This window comes from Stigmatopora argus, chromosome 9 (assembly GCF_051989625.1).
Source record: "Stigmatopora argus isolate UIUO_Sarg chromosome 9, RoL_Sarg_1.0, whole genome shotgun sequence".
NCBI classification, from domain to species: Eukaryota; Metazoa; Chordata; class Actinopteri; order Syngnathiformes; family Syngnathidae; genus Stigmatopora; species Stigmatopora argus.
The window spans coordinates 12,929,289-12,945,084 of record NC_135395.1 but is presented as its reverse complement, the minus strand read 5'-3'; the positions used below and the strand labels follow the sequence as shown (position 1 = coordinate 12,945,084).

The 15,796-nt window shown below is 36.8% G+C and overlaps 1 long non-coding RNA gene across 1 annotated transcript in view; it reads left to right on the top strand.

Moving 5' to 3' along the window:
* Window positions 1-15,796, top strand: part of LOC144082276 (uncharacterized) — a 45,091-nt gene that overhangs the window by 22,792 nt on the left and 6,503 nt on the right. Inside the window, exons 6-7 of the long non-coding RNA XR_013303217.1 lie at window positions 28-323; window positions 4,047-4,190. This is a non-coding gene — a long non-coding RNA (uncharacterized LOC144082276). The remainder of the gene's footprint in view (window positions 1-27; window positions 324-4,046; window positions 4,191-15,796) is intronic.

Here is a 15,796-nt window from a genome sequence, read left to right as displayed (position 1 = left end):
ATTTAAGGCTTATTTCTTACCTTACAGGGTCACACTACAAGAACTTGACTGAATTTCCAGACTGAGGACACATGATTTTGGGCCACTTGATGGTGTAGAGGTTCTTCTATATCGCGCCTCCTTGAAAGGGTTGCTGGAGCCTAACCCAGCTGACTTTGGGCGAAAGACAGACCACCTAAGACTGGTTGGCAGTCAGCCGTAGGGCACACAGAGAGACAAACGACCATCTGCACTCCCAATCATACCGTCACCAGCGGGAATCGAGCCCGTGCCTGCCTGCACTGAAGCCAAGCGAGTGAACCTCTCCAACAGGAGGTGACCAGGTATTCTGTCTCATTTGTTTATACTTTTCCATTGCAGGAGGAAAGTAGACTCTAAGTGATTGTACTATATGACAAACTGCGTTAAGTAGTTTTGGTTCTTTAATTCCTTTTTTTGTTTCGTGCAAGGCAAATTGGCATGGAATGCAAAGACAATATGTCTCAGTTGTAATGGATCAAATGATAAGTTAACTCAGTAAAATGCCCAAAATGTGTTACATTTAAATTACCTACATTTATTTTTTGTATATTAGCATAGTCAATGAACACAAAAAAATAACTGCATTTTTTTTTTTAACTAGGAAAACTTGAAACTTCAGAAGTGTATACAACAGATTCAGGGATGAGTGTAATAAAAAGCAGAGGGACTTTGCAGTAGTTACACCTACAGTAAACAGTAGAATTATGGACATGCAGTACATATGTTACTGTATAAATAACCAGGATTTTAGATCATCAGTAGGAAAATCACAATGGTCTAAAGTTAAACACAATGAATTGAATATTCAATTTCATCATCTATAATTCCAGTGCCATGTTGTTAAGTGAATTTCCACCCTGCATTCAAGCTGGTGACACATGTTCTCCTTTTTTATGTGTTTCTCTGGAGGTTACACTTACAGCCCTGGTAAATTTTTTTCAACACCTCAGCCAACAATGCATTGCTTAGTGATTTCGATGTAGGATATTCTAAAGGAAATTGCATAACATTTTGTTTTTTAAGAAATACTAGTGAAAAGGACGTTAAGAATCAAGGCCAAAGCCAACTGCTAATGTTGTGAGTCAATCACCCCAGGTCTCCCTTAATGTACAGAACAAAATCAATCTTGCATTGCACCTAAGTCACTATTATTTCAAGCCTGTCTACAGTTTTTGCTATCTGATATGTTCGCCTTTTTCTACATGCTATGTTTTCTTTTTTCTTCAAAGAGCACTAGCATATTTTTCTACCCATATTGTGATTTCTATGGGGTATATTACTTATGACAAAGACACATGAGAACAGTCAGTTTTTCCAGTGTTTAAAACAGTGTAATCGAGGGTAAGCGAGGCCCCTCGTTAAAAGATAAACACAGGCCTGGCAAGAATAATGAAGCAGGAGTCGTGGCAACAATCAACAATTTATTTTTATCCATGCAGATTTTTATTTTAACAATCGATTTCAAAAGGCAAACAGGTCATTAGAATTTCTTCAAAGGCCTAATGGTGGAATAGAACACAAATCAGAACATTTTGTGCTGTAATAAAAAGTGCAAACAAATTCTGAAAACACCTGCATGGAGAAACTCTATTAAAAATAATTTTGATGCTGCATTATTTATCGGTCATCCACGGCGGCTACGGTGGCATCCATTATCTTCATGAGAAATGACGGTACCTCGACCAATTACAGTCGTACTTGTATTCTCATTGCCCGCAAAGCAGAAGAGGCAGAGGAATACTTTAGCCTGCATATTCTGAAAAAAACATCCTACCAGTATTCATTGTACAAATCAGACAGTATTTTCGAGTTTCATGATAATAGGGACAAAGCACATCCCTTATAAGCTGCCTACTTTTGTTTCTGAATACGGGACGATTTTGTTTTTCAAGGAACAGTTAGCAACCCTACAGCTAAAACACATGCCCTATACTGCTGTTGACATACCAACTTAAGTTCATAGGTCCAAACGATTTTCAAACTTGGCATCATCACTGGAACCAACTGGTCCGCATTAACTTTACAAAACCACTTTATATTTTTGGATGAGTGATGCTGACAAATGGCCATAAAATAATCAAATTTGTTAAAAATATGATGGGCTCCGTATCGATTCCTAAAAGTCTTGTTTTTTGTTGTTCTGGCCTTGAAGTCATTGGACTAGACTCAAAGATTTTTTTCATAGACCACTTAAAATGAGCACTGATGTGCTATTCTTTAATATCAAGATAAGGTTAAACTGTTTGTTACATGGTCTTTAAGAAAAGTAATGTTGGAACAATGATCCATGGTCTGATGCAATGATATTGCATAATAAACTTGGCGACTAAGAGCACCTACGACTCTCCAGAGGAGGGTATCGTCATCCTCCATCAGACATTGTGGAGTTGAATTAATAGTTTCATGTCGAGTCATCAAACCTTTCCACCATTCTTGGGGAATATGCTATGAAAAATAAATTCCCAATTTAACATTGCTATGAGTGCCCTATGTATAATTATAACATGGTAGCAACCCCTGGGAAACATTTGTCCTTGCAAGACCTCCTAAAAAGATGTCAGAAAATGGCAAAGGGTTGTTTATTTAATTAATTTATTTATTTTATTTCTTCCCATGGGTACTATTGAATGAAACACACAGCGTAATCCCCTACCCAATGTAAATGTGGTTAAGCAAGCAAGCATTCAAAGTCCATTTTTTTGACCTAAGAAAAGTAATTACCAAGCAAAGAAAAACAGCTAACTCATGCACAGAACAATACAGCAGCCACAAGTGCAAGGCTAAATTTCCTTAAAAAGCTGCTGCTACCTATCTATTCAATTATTAAATGTTAAAACATTTTGTATATCTACTCTTGTGTAAATATAAGGATAATAACTGGGGTATTTATTTTCTCAAAATCATAATTAGCTGGAATTTGAAGTGATTCTGCCTATCATCAATATTTATTCTAATTCTTTAAGGGTGAATAGCTGTAGAATAACCTCATCACAAATATGTGATTTCATTTTCAACTTGTCTCTGACTAAACTTGAATCTAGGCATACTGGGCTGGGCTGATTATGCAACCACACAATCAGAAATCTGCTCTTTTCACAAGAGGAGGGAACATCAGTCTGCATTCTCCATGCTGCCCTGATATTTGTACATGCCCTGTGATATTTTACTTTTGAATATGAAATAAGGAATCTTCAGCATCATCATATGGAGAGTTCATGAAGCTTATTAATTGTGACGATTGCAGAGGGTCTCGATAGATTCCTTGATTAAAACTTGCAGAATTATACCCTTGGCTAGCTCGAATAGGCTCCAGTATCAGGATAAGCGGCATGGAAGAGGAATGAATGAATGTCCATGAATTATTCTTGGAAAGAAAAAAAACTGCAGCAGGTCGAATAGCTGTGTAATACTGTACACTAGAGGCCTCAAACTCATTTTGTTTAGCTGGCCACAATATGACAATTAGATCTTACATGCGCCGGACCAGTTCATTTTTTAGCCAAATAGGTTAACACACTGGCTTCCATCAGTTGTGGTAAACTTCCAATCCATCTGGACTGGGAGGGGTGAATAATCAAAAGGTCTAACGCTGTTGGTGAGGTGGTTGAGAAGAAGAAACACTATTAATTCTAAAAGTTTCAATTCAGCTTGCTAGATAACTTAAATTCTTCAGTTTTTGATCCTATTATTCATAGTATTCGTGGCTCATTTTATCGTGTTGTTGTTGTGAACTTGATTAACTGAGTTAAATTAAGTTGCATTTTAAGGTGTGTAGCCCATATACCTCGATGTCTGAATAAGAGCATAATGTTGGAGCATAATGTAGTATATTAACTTATAAATGGAAGCAATATAATTAAAATGTTGTATTTAAAATATTTTAACTGAAGTCCTATTTACTTAGCAAGTTGATATCAAAGTGTCGACTTGTTTTTATGAGTTTTCCATCCTATTTGTTTAATTGGAAAATTCAAGACAAGTTTCAAGTTGTTTATTTTATTAATTTCTTTATTTCTTTTTTTTAGTTCTGTGACACGACTTCAGTTAAGAAGATGGAAAGAATGAGGGTCTATAAAAAGGAGCCTGTATTAACCCTCTCAGGGACAGTGGTCACTAATAGTGGACAACAATTCAAAAGCTGATGCTTAAGGCATTTAATCCTTTTTCGGGTAAGTAACTATTTTGTATCATAAAAATAATATTACCAATTATCATTGTATTTATTTCTTAAATTGTCAATGATTATTGATAATATCTTTTTCATATAATTATAAACACTGATGGTGTAATGGTTCATTCGCCTGACTTCAGTGCGGGCAGAGTGGGATCGATTCCCACTCAGTGCCAGTATGACGATGAGTCCATATGGTTGTGTGTCTCTGAGTAAATCTGACTGGTGACCAGTTGAGGGTGTATTCTGCCTTTCGCCCAAAGTGAGCTGGGATAGCTTACAGTGCCTTGCGACCCTGCCAATTTTTTTTTAAATACATGTTTATATGAATACAATGTTAATAAAAGCTAAATTAATGATGTTTAGTGAATACAACAGAAATAGACTTTGGTTAAGTTCCCAAGAAACAACAGTAGAATTTTTTTCATCGTATATAACTCATTGCATGTCAGAGACATTCAATAAATTCAAACTAAAAGGAACGGGCTGGGCTGTAAATGCTCAAAAATGCTAAAACAAAACAAAACAAAACAAACCAGTCATAATTCTCGCATGAAAGAGTTCATCAGTCATTAATCTTCATGTTCTGATTGGCGTCTTGCTGAAAACAAAACACAAGAAGGAAAAGCATGGCGAATCTTTTTTGCTTCTCACGGGGAAGCTATAATTGCGAGCAATAGCCAACACATGACGGCAGTTCAAACTAAAACGGAATAGAAATGCACAAGCTCAGTGATCTTTCATATCAGAGGTTCCGTTCCACAGCACTGAAGTCAGTCAAGTGAATGAGCAGGATGAATTGATGGATAGATGGTTGGGTAGAGCGTTTGTCATGCAAAAGGCACACACACCGCTTTCCAAGTATGCAAAAATACAATGTACTTGTACCTCCGCCCTTTATAATAACGAGGCGACACACAAATGCGTACCCCTCAGCTCACTCAAGGCAGCATAAATATTTTCACATGCACTAGCTTCACATGACAAAACGATAAAAGTCTATTGCAACTAGTCAAGCGAATTCTGAATGAAGATTCAAGGCTATCTCAGCCTACAGATGTGTGGAATTTATATAGTACTGCATGCAATCTGTCAGCTGCTCATTAGGAATTCTGACTGCTTGCCCGCCGTGCAACACTTAAAATGATTTCTACAACAATGAACCGTGCCCATAAAATAGGAATATAATACAATTCATTTCTAGCAGGATGTAATTACTGATGACTCATATGATGATAGAAACTAATATGAAGGCAAAGTGAAACTAAGAGGATTCAAGTGCCTTTTTCCTTATATAAAAATAAGCAATTCATTCACCATTAATCTTATTTCTGGCTAATTTCCAGTATACTTACCTTGTATGCATATTTTCCAATTAGCGGTATATAGATGCAGTTGACGTTATATATTTTATTCATATCTTATTGAAACTCAGTTCCGTTACATATTAGTGTTAGTTTCAAATTATATTCGTGTTTTCTAATTTGCATTTGAAATAATGATTTGAGCTTCAAACCAGAGTTTGGGTTTCAAACTAGTTTTAGGGTATCAAAATATGGTTTTCAAATTGAACAACAAAGGCACAAATAAACACATAGAATTGTTTCACCTAATCGTAATTTACTTAATGACTAATAAACTAAATATTGTCCAAATAGTTATGCAATGTGATACATTTATGCTGCTTTCTATTTAACCAATTAAATAGAAGTTTATAATTTACATCACTCAAATATTTTATATAATTCTTTGTCTTACCTCTACATTTGATAATGATAGTCCCTGTCATGGAGTGGGTTCAGTTCTCACTTTTACATTGTTTGTGTGAATGGTAGCTCTATATTATGAACCATTGCAGTCAACTTGTCCAATTGCTGTATTGTGCTAATATTTGCCATAACTCTAATCTGTCAGCTGTGATTTGAGCACAGTGAAGTTATTGTAGATGTGAACTTCATTACCCAAGGACTGTAATTAACACAATATGGGAATTTGTTATGCTGGATTGCCGCGGGAAGAACAGAAGGTCATATGATTGTTTAAAAGTTCTGTGCAGAAGGCCAGCGAAATCTCAGTCTCATATAAATTGCCTTGAGAACCATAGAAGAATTCAAAGACATTTCTCCTTAATGTTCATATGATGACACCATTTACGGTATAATGTGAGGATCATCAACATAATCTGCCAATCAACACTGTGGTACATTCATTTGTAACTTTGAGTGAGCACGTGATGCATGCACTGTCACATGTTATGACTTGATGTCATTCCTCACAGATAAAGCCAGCATTGGGAATTTACACAGGTGCTCCCACACATCTATGACTAAGGTGCAGTGTCCTCAGCTGTCCACTATGTAGCAGATGGGAGGTGCAGCATGACTCGGCCTGTCTTGAGACCCGAGAGTCATTTATTTTTGGGCTGAATGTTATTTTTTGGTATTTAGAAATATCAAACAACTACTTCCATGACTTCTAGCATGCTAACACAAACAGCAACTTAGGGCGTATTCACACCAGGAAGGTCCATAGTTATTTCTGTGGTGCAGTTCCTTTTTGCATTGCAAGCTCACACATGTGCAAACATTGTTCAGTCATTGGACAAAACGGTCTGGCCGGGCTAACATGATAAAAGGATAACACGAAAGTCAACAACCACAGAGCTCCAGCTTGCAGCACTCGTGCTCATATTGGTATGGTTCATCCAAATATAAGCGTTGGCGGCAAATTAGGCACATAAGAAGGCTAATGTTAATTTTATGTGTAACGACCTAGAAGACATTCTGTTTCAAACCCCAACTAATTTTAGCTGACGTATTGTTAACCAACCAACATTTCCCATAATGCATGTCGGTACGGAAGCCAATGCAATCTACCAACTTTGCTTAGGTGTTTTTGCTCTTTTTTAACCTTTCTTGTGAGAGATTTGAGAATCAGACCTTTGCAGACAACTAAATGGTTTTAGCTTTAAGGTTCCATTCTGATTCTGGCCTTAATGAGCATTAAGATACATGATCTCATCAGTAGTCTTTAATATTTAAGTCTGTAATACTCTTCCACTTCAGAGTTGAGTTTGAGGGGGGAAACTAAATGATTGCTGTTATTGATTTGTTCCCAATTGATTTCTTGTACCCATATATTCACGGAGAAAAATACTCTAATCCAAGATTCTCTGTCAGAAGAGGTACTCACAATACTGCTACTACTACGTTTGAATATGGAATCCACAATAAGTGCAGGCATCTTTAAGTAAATATCGGTTCAAAGTCTAGTTGCTTATTTTCCCATGCAGATAGCAAAAAAGAACCCCAGTACATATTGATCTTGCCGCATCCAGGGGGTTATGAATTACGGCGCACAATTTCCACAGCTAGAGCTCTCACCTCACTGTTGTATCTCCTATGGTTTCTCTATCAGTATGCAGCACACGTGCCTTGAGGTTTGCAAATATCTCTGTGGCATGCCTAACATGCATGCATACCTCACACTTTTGTTGATGCACCCTTCATCTTATTTATGATTCATCCACAATCTTTGCAATCATCTGAAATATATATTTTTAACCACTAAAAGCACACTTAGAGTTGCAAGAGATGCCGATGCAGTTGGGCAAAGGAGATTATCCGATTAGTCTTTCAATGTACTGTGGTAAAACTACATGGCAGCTAACATCCCACGGGTGTGGAGAACGTATTCCACCTCCAGGCTTCCAAAACAAGCGTGCCTGTGTCGAACAAAATGCTTCTTTCTGCCTTTCTTCAAAGACCACATAAGTGCAAATTATCTTGAGTGTATTGACCTGTAGCAATAACTTTAAATATATTTTTTTATATAGTAAAATCTGGAGATCATGCTAATTAATAATAGATTTCCTACAGCACATGTCATGTTATGACAATATATAAATAAAATGCATTATTGTATGCGGAATTCAGATTTGGGTCACAAAGGCCAAAACGTGATGTCTGCATTTGTGGATCCCAAGTCTAAATTGTATTTATATTATTCTTTAGATTTATAATACTATTAAAACGTAAATAAAATGCTCCCTTTTAAGAGTTAAAATGCAAAACCAGCATTTTTTAACAGCAGTATTATTTAAGTATGAATAATGTATTGGAAAAATGTATACATTCATAGGAACAGTCTCTCTTTGTAAAAAAAGATGAAAACAAGGGTTAACATGAAAAATAGCATAAAATGTAATCCAAGCTAATGGAGAGTTATTCAGAAAGAAAAAAAACACAATCAAGGAGTGACATTTATCCAAATTTTGGGCCTGCATTTTTTTGGATCACCCTATTTAACTACATAACTTCTACACAACATCCATATGGATCTGAATGATGTCCCTATGAAATACTGTGAATCGATCTTAATGTAATTTCAAAGTCAATGTCTGCTCGGAGGTGAAGATGTAACACTATTTGCTTTCAAGCTCAAAAGGTTTCTTTTTCTTGCCTCTGGCACTGCAGTGGAACTTGTTTGGCTCTGACTCATCCACTTGTTATGCATGTATTTCCACCTGCTGGTCTAAACCTGATACTGCACGTTGCTCTTGCCCCTTGATTATCATATCTCGTGTACTGTCTGAATTACTGATAGAGAACGTGTGTAAAAATGCAACACGGTGGGCATATCTGTGTATGCCTGTGGTGTTTTTCGCTGTTGTGGGTGGTAAAAAAAACAAGCTGGATCAGGCCTCCACTGATTTGTGCCACTGATCTCAGATGCTGTTGCATGTAATTTGTCTGCTGTATCCTTTCTGCTGCAAATTTCCTCTCATGCTGGCTATTCTTGCTGAGCACTTTATATCATACACGTCATTGAAGCTTGCTTTGATGCTCACTTGTTGAGATTAAACGGATGCCTCCTTCCCTTGTTTATCAGAGCAGTGTTACTTTAGATGCGGTGGTAGCTGATGAATAATGGGCTCACCGGTTTTCATAACAATATGCTAAATGTGTGTTTTCAGATGCGCATTAAAATTGGCAGCAGATGTTTCCCCTCGATAAGATACACATTTCCACTGTCAACATGAACCGGGAATATTGTTTGTGTGATGCAAATGTCTTTGCTCATGAAGACAATGTCTGTAAAGGAAGCAATAGAAATCAATGTGGGGATTGAAGTTGTTGCCTTATTTTCTTTGGAGAGGAATGTATTGCTGATTGAATTCTCACAGGCATTCAGGAACAAGATTGCCTCTTCTCTTTATAGGCAGCCTCAGTTTGGATTGACTCGCCATCTCGTGATGTTGGTAAAAATAGCTGCATTTGCAACAGGCTGGATTTCATTCGGGAGGCCTGTGTTCCCATGTTCAGGCAAGTTTTGAGTAGTACCTACAATAGCAAAACAGCACACAGTGGGTGTTGCGATTTGCATTCACAAACAGTTGTCACCTGCCCATTCTGTTTTCATTTGACACGAAATGCCATGCATGGTGGCAATTCTCTTCTGTAATTTCCAGCAAGGAAACTCCTGAGCTGGCTGCAAAGCAATTGAAACTTTAAATAAGTGAAACACAAGATGAATTAATGAATATTCCAATGTGAATTTTTAGGTTGCGATAGCACTATGTTGATTCTATGTGTATTTTACGGCTTTCCTGCTTTTTAGCAGTAAAGTTGTTCAAACCCTTTTATGAATGTAACTTTTTAAACATATGAAAAAGAGAAAACACTAAAAACATCATTGACAAGGTATTGGATTCGGACCCAGGAGTGGCAGTTCCTCAGAATCAGGTAACTCAGAATTGAGTACAAAACTATGTGCTCGGGAAATGCAGACACAGAAACTGTCTGGCTAATAGTGAATTTGTAACATATCTCTGTAATGAGTTAAGAAAATCACAGGAATTGACTGGATCTGTTGCAATGTAGGGCAGACAACATTGGTGTCTTGAGGCAGAACAAGGGAGCTGGGATTAATTTCTCTTTCCTGAAGGCCTCTTTTTTTTCTTCCCTTGTTTCTTTCACTCTGCATGTTTACGTTCTGAGTTATGCGGAAAGACATATATCTCAGTCAGTGGAGCATTGTGATGAAAGCTTGGTGAAAGAGTCTCAACCATGACTACGGCCAGCATCCAATTGCAAAGTCATTAGTTTTCTCTTGCTTATAAATGAGAATTCTCTCCAGCTATTTTGCTTCATGGGTCTCAGTACAGCCTCAACCTTCCCTGTTAGCGTTGTCAGCTGAATTGGCCGGTGCTATTCATTTAGCGCAGTATTGGGAATTAGTGCTGTCCAAAAGCCTGCCGAGAAACAGAGCAGGCCTCCATCTCTCTGCACTGCCCCTCGAGATAAATTCTGCATTCAAATCCTATTTGTTCCATCCATTTTCAATTTGTGTCCCCATGCGACAATAATCAGTTAATCATTCATCTTGAAGCTACCTAGAGGTGGAGAATGAAGGAAAATAAAAAATCATCAATTTGTAAGGACACAACACTTGATCTACTAGAAATGTCTTGCGGCTTTTCCCGGGCATGATTTGTTTGGTGCATTTTCTTGATTGTGCCCTGCCGTTGGCTGCCAACCAAATCAGGGTGTCCCCGCCTAGTGCCCTTAGTTGGCTGGGATAGGCTTCAGCTACCATGTGGTCTTTGTGAGCATAAGCGGTACGGGAAATGAATGAATGAATGAATACATAAATACATTTTCTTAATTGTGGAAAGCCAGGAGATAACAGTCAACAATTCACGCTCCACTTGTAAAATTAACAGTAATGACTATGTAATCTGTCTTTAAATGGATTGGCCAAAAGGAAAGATTTTTTTTAAAGCATGCAAAAGTCGTATTACAGGACAGGCCTCGCTTAAAATACGAACCAAGGGGATGGAGAGTGGTTCAGAATGTTTATCCATCATCCTCATGGTTACACTGTGTTGATGGAGTTCAGGCAGCAGTCCAGGACGCACTTCTCCCTCTGCACCTGTTTGTCCAACCTCTTTTTGTCCCTGGCAGAAGGGCACTGCGACCACAGAGTCATAAAATATTCTTCAGGAGTGTCCCTACATCACCAAAAGTCCTCAGTCCTCTTAAAATAGAAATAGTTTGCTCTGACCTTTACCAAAGAGCATAGCTCTGCTGTCACTCCAGCCCATTTTTTTTTGTTCAGGCAGGCACATTGGTCAATTCAAACTGTCTCAGTATCTCCGGATGTTCAGCAGTTCATGTGGTGAGTGAATGCATCTGACAAAACTCACCCTAAAGCTATGTGAGAATTATTATCGAAAAGGGCCCATCTTAAGGTGAGCTGCAGCAGGGTCTAATGAACGATATCTACATAGGTGTAGGATATAAAATGTATAGTCGGGGGCTGAGTATGTTCGAATACACTTTTTTTTTTCTTCGAAAGAACCTCATTTACTCCTTCCTAAATGATGATGGACCTCCCATGAGAACATTATAATAGATTCCGATTGGTATTGTGCATTTAATGCTCAGAAATAATATATGAAGTGAATGAAAAAAATGGGTCAACTGTTTTTTTTTAACTTCTGGCAACTTTAAAGTGAAAAACATTTTTAGTCAAATATCACCACTGGCAATTTTTACCTTTCCTTAGTCAAGTTTGATATACTGCCATGTTTCAAAAAATAAAAAAAAACATCCCACACAGTCTGTGGTAATGGATTCACATTTATCATTCATGTATTGTAAGTAATGCATAATATGTCTACATGACATATTTTCCACCAATGAATAACAATCTGAGTATACAGAGAATTCCTTCAGTGAAACCTTTAACATAATACACTGTGAGGTGCTGATTAAACTCTGATCCAATGAAATTGAGAATAGAATATTCATTCATTTTCTGAAATGGTTATCCTCACAAGAGTCACGAGGGGTGCTGGAGCCTATCCCAGCTAACTATAAGCACCAGACGGTGCCCCCCAAAGCCGTGAGGCTGACGAGGTCAAAATGTCTAGTCAGCAAAGAAGCATGGCACTATACATAAATAATACAGAAAATGCATGTTTTTCACTGTTCTTCTCAGAATTGAGAATTGGGAGTATTATAACATGCCTGCGACATACGTAAGTCTTTTCACATTGTTTTTCTTTTATTTCTAATGTCACCTTATTGTCAAGAATCTAAGGTACTCAACATGATAGAGATGATTATACCACTTCCATCACTATCATGCAGAGACACAGTTGTATTTAGATTTTATGTGTCTATTTGTTTAACACAAATTGACCCTTCACTTTCTGGTTTGATGATATAGAAATTCTGATGTTGTATTTTTACATGTTTGAGTACGACGTGAAGTGTATTCAACTTTGGAGATTCTATTGTGCACATGTTGTTTTAACAATGATGTTCAACAATGGTCTTCCTTCCATTATCTGCATCGTTCCAACTCTTGTCCTCTGCTTCTTAGCATTTCTGACCATTCTGGCATTATTAATTTTGCATTTCATTGCGGCGTATAAGGTCAAGAAGAATGTACAGAATGCCTATCAATTATAAGGACTCTGTACTATCTGCATGTTTTCAAAGGTCCAAATGCATGTTTTGCATGTCTATCTCCCAATGGGACTCATTTTGTACATGCTGTATATTTGCCACAACCACAGTATTGCTTGTGTTTACATTTGATTCACAACTAATTAAGTTCGTAGGTTCACCTTAAAATAAGTGCTTAACAGTGTACATATCTATTCATCATTTCAACATTTATTTTGCATTATGCCTTGTTTCCACCTACGTTTTATTCTCCAAGTTAATAGCTTTACAAAACAATTAATAGATAATGACTTGAGTGGCAACACTCGAAAACCTTCACTCTCACTAACAGCTGTTAATCAACGGAACCACAAAGATTAGGAAAACAGACATTGCTAAATCAATTTCGATCGACAATAACCTATCCTAGTGCTCAACAGGAGGCACTGAGGCTCAAGCAAGTAATTCTGACTGAGAGAAAATTAGTAGGCCAACAGTATATACACCGCACACTATCCAATGTTTAAATGACTATAGATAAGCCTGTAGAAAAATAGAGCCATAAAGCTATTTAGGGTTTTTATGTGGATATACTGTTAAGCTAGTTACAACATTTAAATATCATGCATAATTAAACAAGCCATTAGATGCGTGGGAAGCTGTAAATCCAAATAATTCAATATGTCTTTAGAAAATATTACGCCGTGTGTGGTGGCCAAGAGCGCGTTTACAGATGTCTTCTAAGTTTGAACATCGCTCGTTAGTTCATCAAATCAAGCACCTTGGAAAAATGCCAGCATTACCATAATCCATAAAAATTTCCACCTACACAACGGACAGGCAAATGGCGGAATGATTAAGAGCGGGAACTGTCAAGACTTGACTGTCCGTCTATTTTTTGCATTAAGAGATTAGAACATGTCTCATCTTTTTACATGGAATGGCATCTACTGACACGTGAAGGGCTCTTATCGCGACAAATGATTTGACTCAGTCTGCAACCACATAAAACAACAAAACACTCGTGTATTTATTCATGTCATTTGTAGCAAAGCTGGTAATCTTTTTGAAATATGTCCGTTTCTTCAAACGTGCATACTGTTATGACGCTAATGTTCATCCCAAAATATTATGATTTTACTACATATATGTAAGATGTATTGGTGCTTGTGCATTTACAAGTGCTTTTAAGGGCTTTTGGACTTGTAATGTTCCAAAAGTGTCAACTTGTGACAGCCCACATTCCCCTTTATATAAAATGAGTGATTAGTGACCAATGAAGAATCCCCATAAAGCAATCGTGACAACAGCAGCGGTTAGTTAAACGTTGATTCATGATCTTGGCTGAAGTTTTCGTAGCTACGCCGAGCGTAGCAAGGTCAGAAGAATTTGGTTTATAGCCAATCACATAAAAACAATAATTATAATATTGTATAATCAGAATATTGTATAATTTTAATTATTATAAGCATCTGTCGAACTTTCCTGTTTGCCCTTTGTTTGAGTTTCTTAAGGTACATTACCTATTGAATATTAGGTTCATTGGCAAACATCGGATTTTAACAAATCACATAAATATGGGGGAAAAGGGCATTTTAAGGGATATTTATTGATTTGTTTTAAGATTTGGTCTCAGAAGTAGAGCAGTTACTCAAACGTGTCATGTTTCAGTATGTGAATTCTTTAAAATTTGTATAATTAGATCTAAAATTCTCAATTTTAGAATGATCCAATATACAAAGACATGCAAATGCTAAATATTTTAACCGCAAAGCAAGCAGTTATCTTGGGAATGGGAATACGTATTTTTATCAGCATAAGAACTGAATGATTTTAATACATGCTGGTGGTTTATTTAATTTACATATAAAGATATATTGGTTGGATAAGGTAAAGTGGGTTCAATTCATAGGACACATCTCATGTTCCAAACTCAATTTGCTCAATATGGAGGACATTAATGACTTCAATTTGCCTGCAATTATTTTTTGCAAAAGTCTGTGTCAAATTCTTCAAATGCAAGGAAGTATTAGATGATACTGTCCTATCTTCAAAGTCGGCATAGATAGCTTACTAATCAATTCTCTGTCAGCCCAGATGAGCGTGAACGTGGCAGGGGAGGCCGGCCCAGGCATCTGTCGGCATGAATTTTTCATAAAGAAGTCATCCTTGTGGGAACACCCTATTTCAAAAAATGTATGGAAACATTTACCATAATCAGTGAAATGAAGCATAGCCGCAAGAATAGAGTTGGAGGGGTGCATTTGTGGTCCGTTTATGAGAAAAGGGCAAATTAGAACCCTTTGACACGAAAAAACCATTGTCAAGTCAGAGGGTAATTGACTGCACTTTTCTGAGCCTAAATCTGCAGTATATATATATATATATATATATATATATATATATATATATATATATATATATATATATATATATATATATATATATATATATACACATCTTCTGTTCATATTTATTTTCCTCACAGATGAAAAAATATATCCCTCATTCTTAGTTATTTTCCTGATTATGTAAAAGATAGGCATAGAAATATTCTTTTAACTCTTTTATACTCATTGGAATGATGGCAACTCTTGGCAAAAAACCCATAAAAAACTGCAGTGCAATACTGCCTTTTTATTGTCACACTCATTTTACAGCCATTCCTGTCATTGACAAATTGTTGCGGCAGTAACCTGGAGATTAACCCCAGGATTATATTTTTCTGCCATCTACGTGAACTGGTTGTTTGAGGGTATGTCGGTTCTGTCCCTGGGAATTTATAGTGACATAGTGGAATGACTGTTTTCTTAAAATGAGGACAGTGTGCCTCCAAGTGGTGCAAAAATATGTTTTTAATGTCAAAAAGAAAATCTACATCAAATATATTCGAATCTCTAATATAATCGAACAATTTACTTGTGAAAAATCTCAGTCCAAAGACAAACTAATATGGTTTTGCACTTACAGTTGAGTATACTGGTAAAAGATGTCTGAGCAGTCACAAATTCTCACAAACAAAATGCTTATATAAGAAACTGGTGAATGGATTTTAGTCTAATACTGAATATATTTCCACGAGTAAAATGTTAGGACATTTTCATAATGGACGCAAGGGATTCTTTCAAAATATTGAAATAAAAATCCA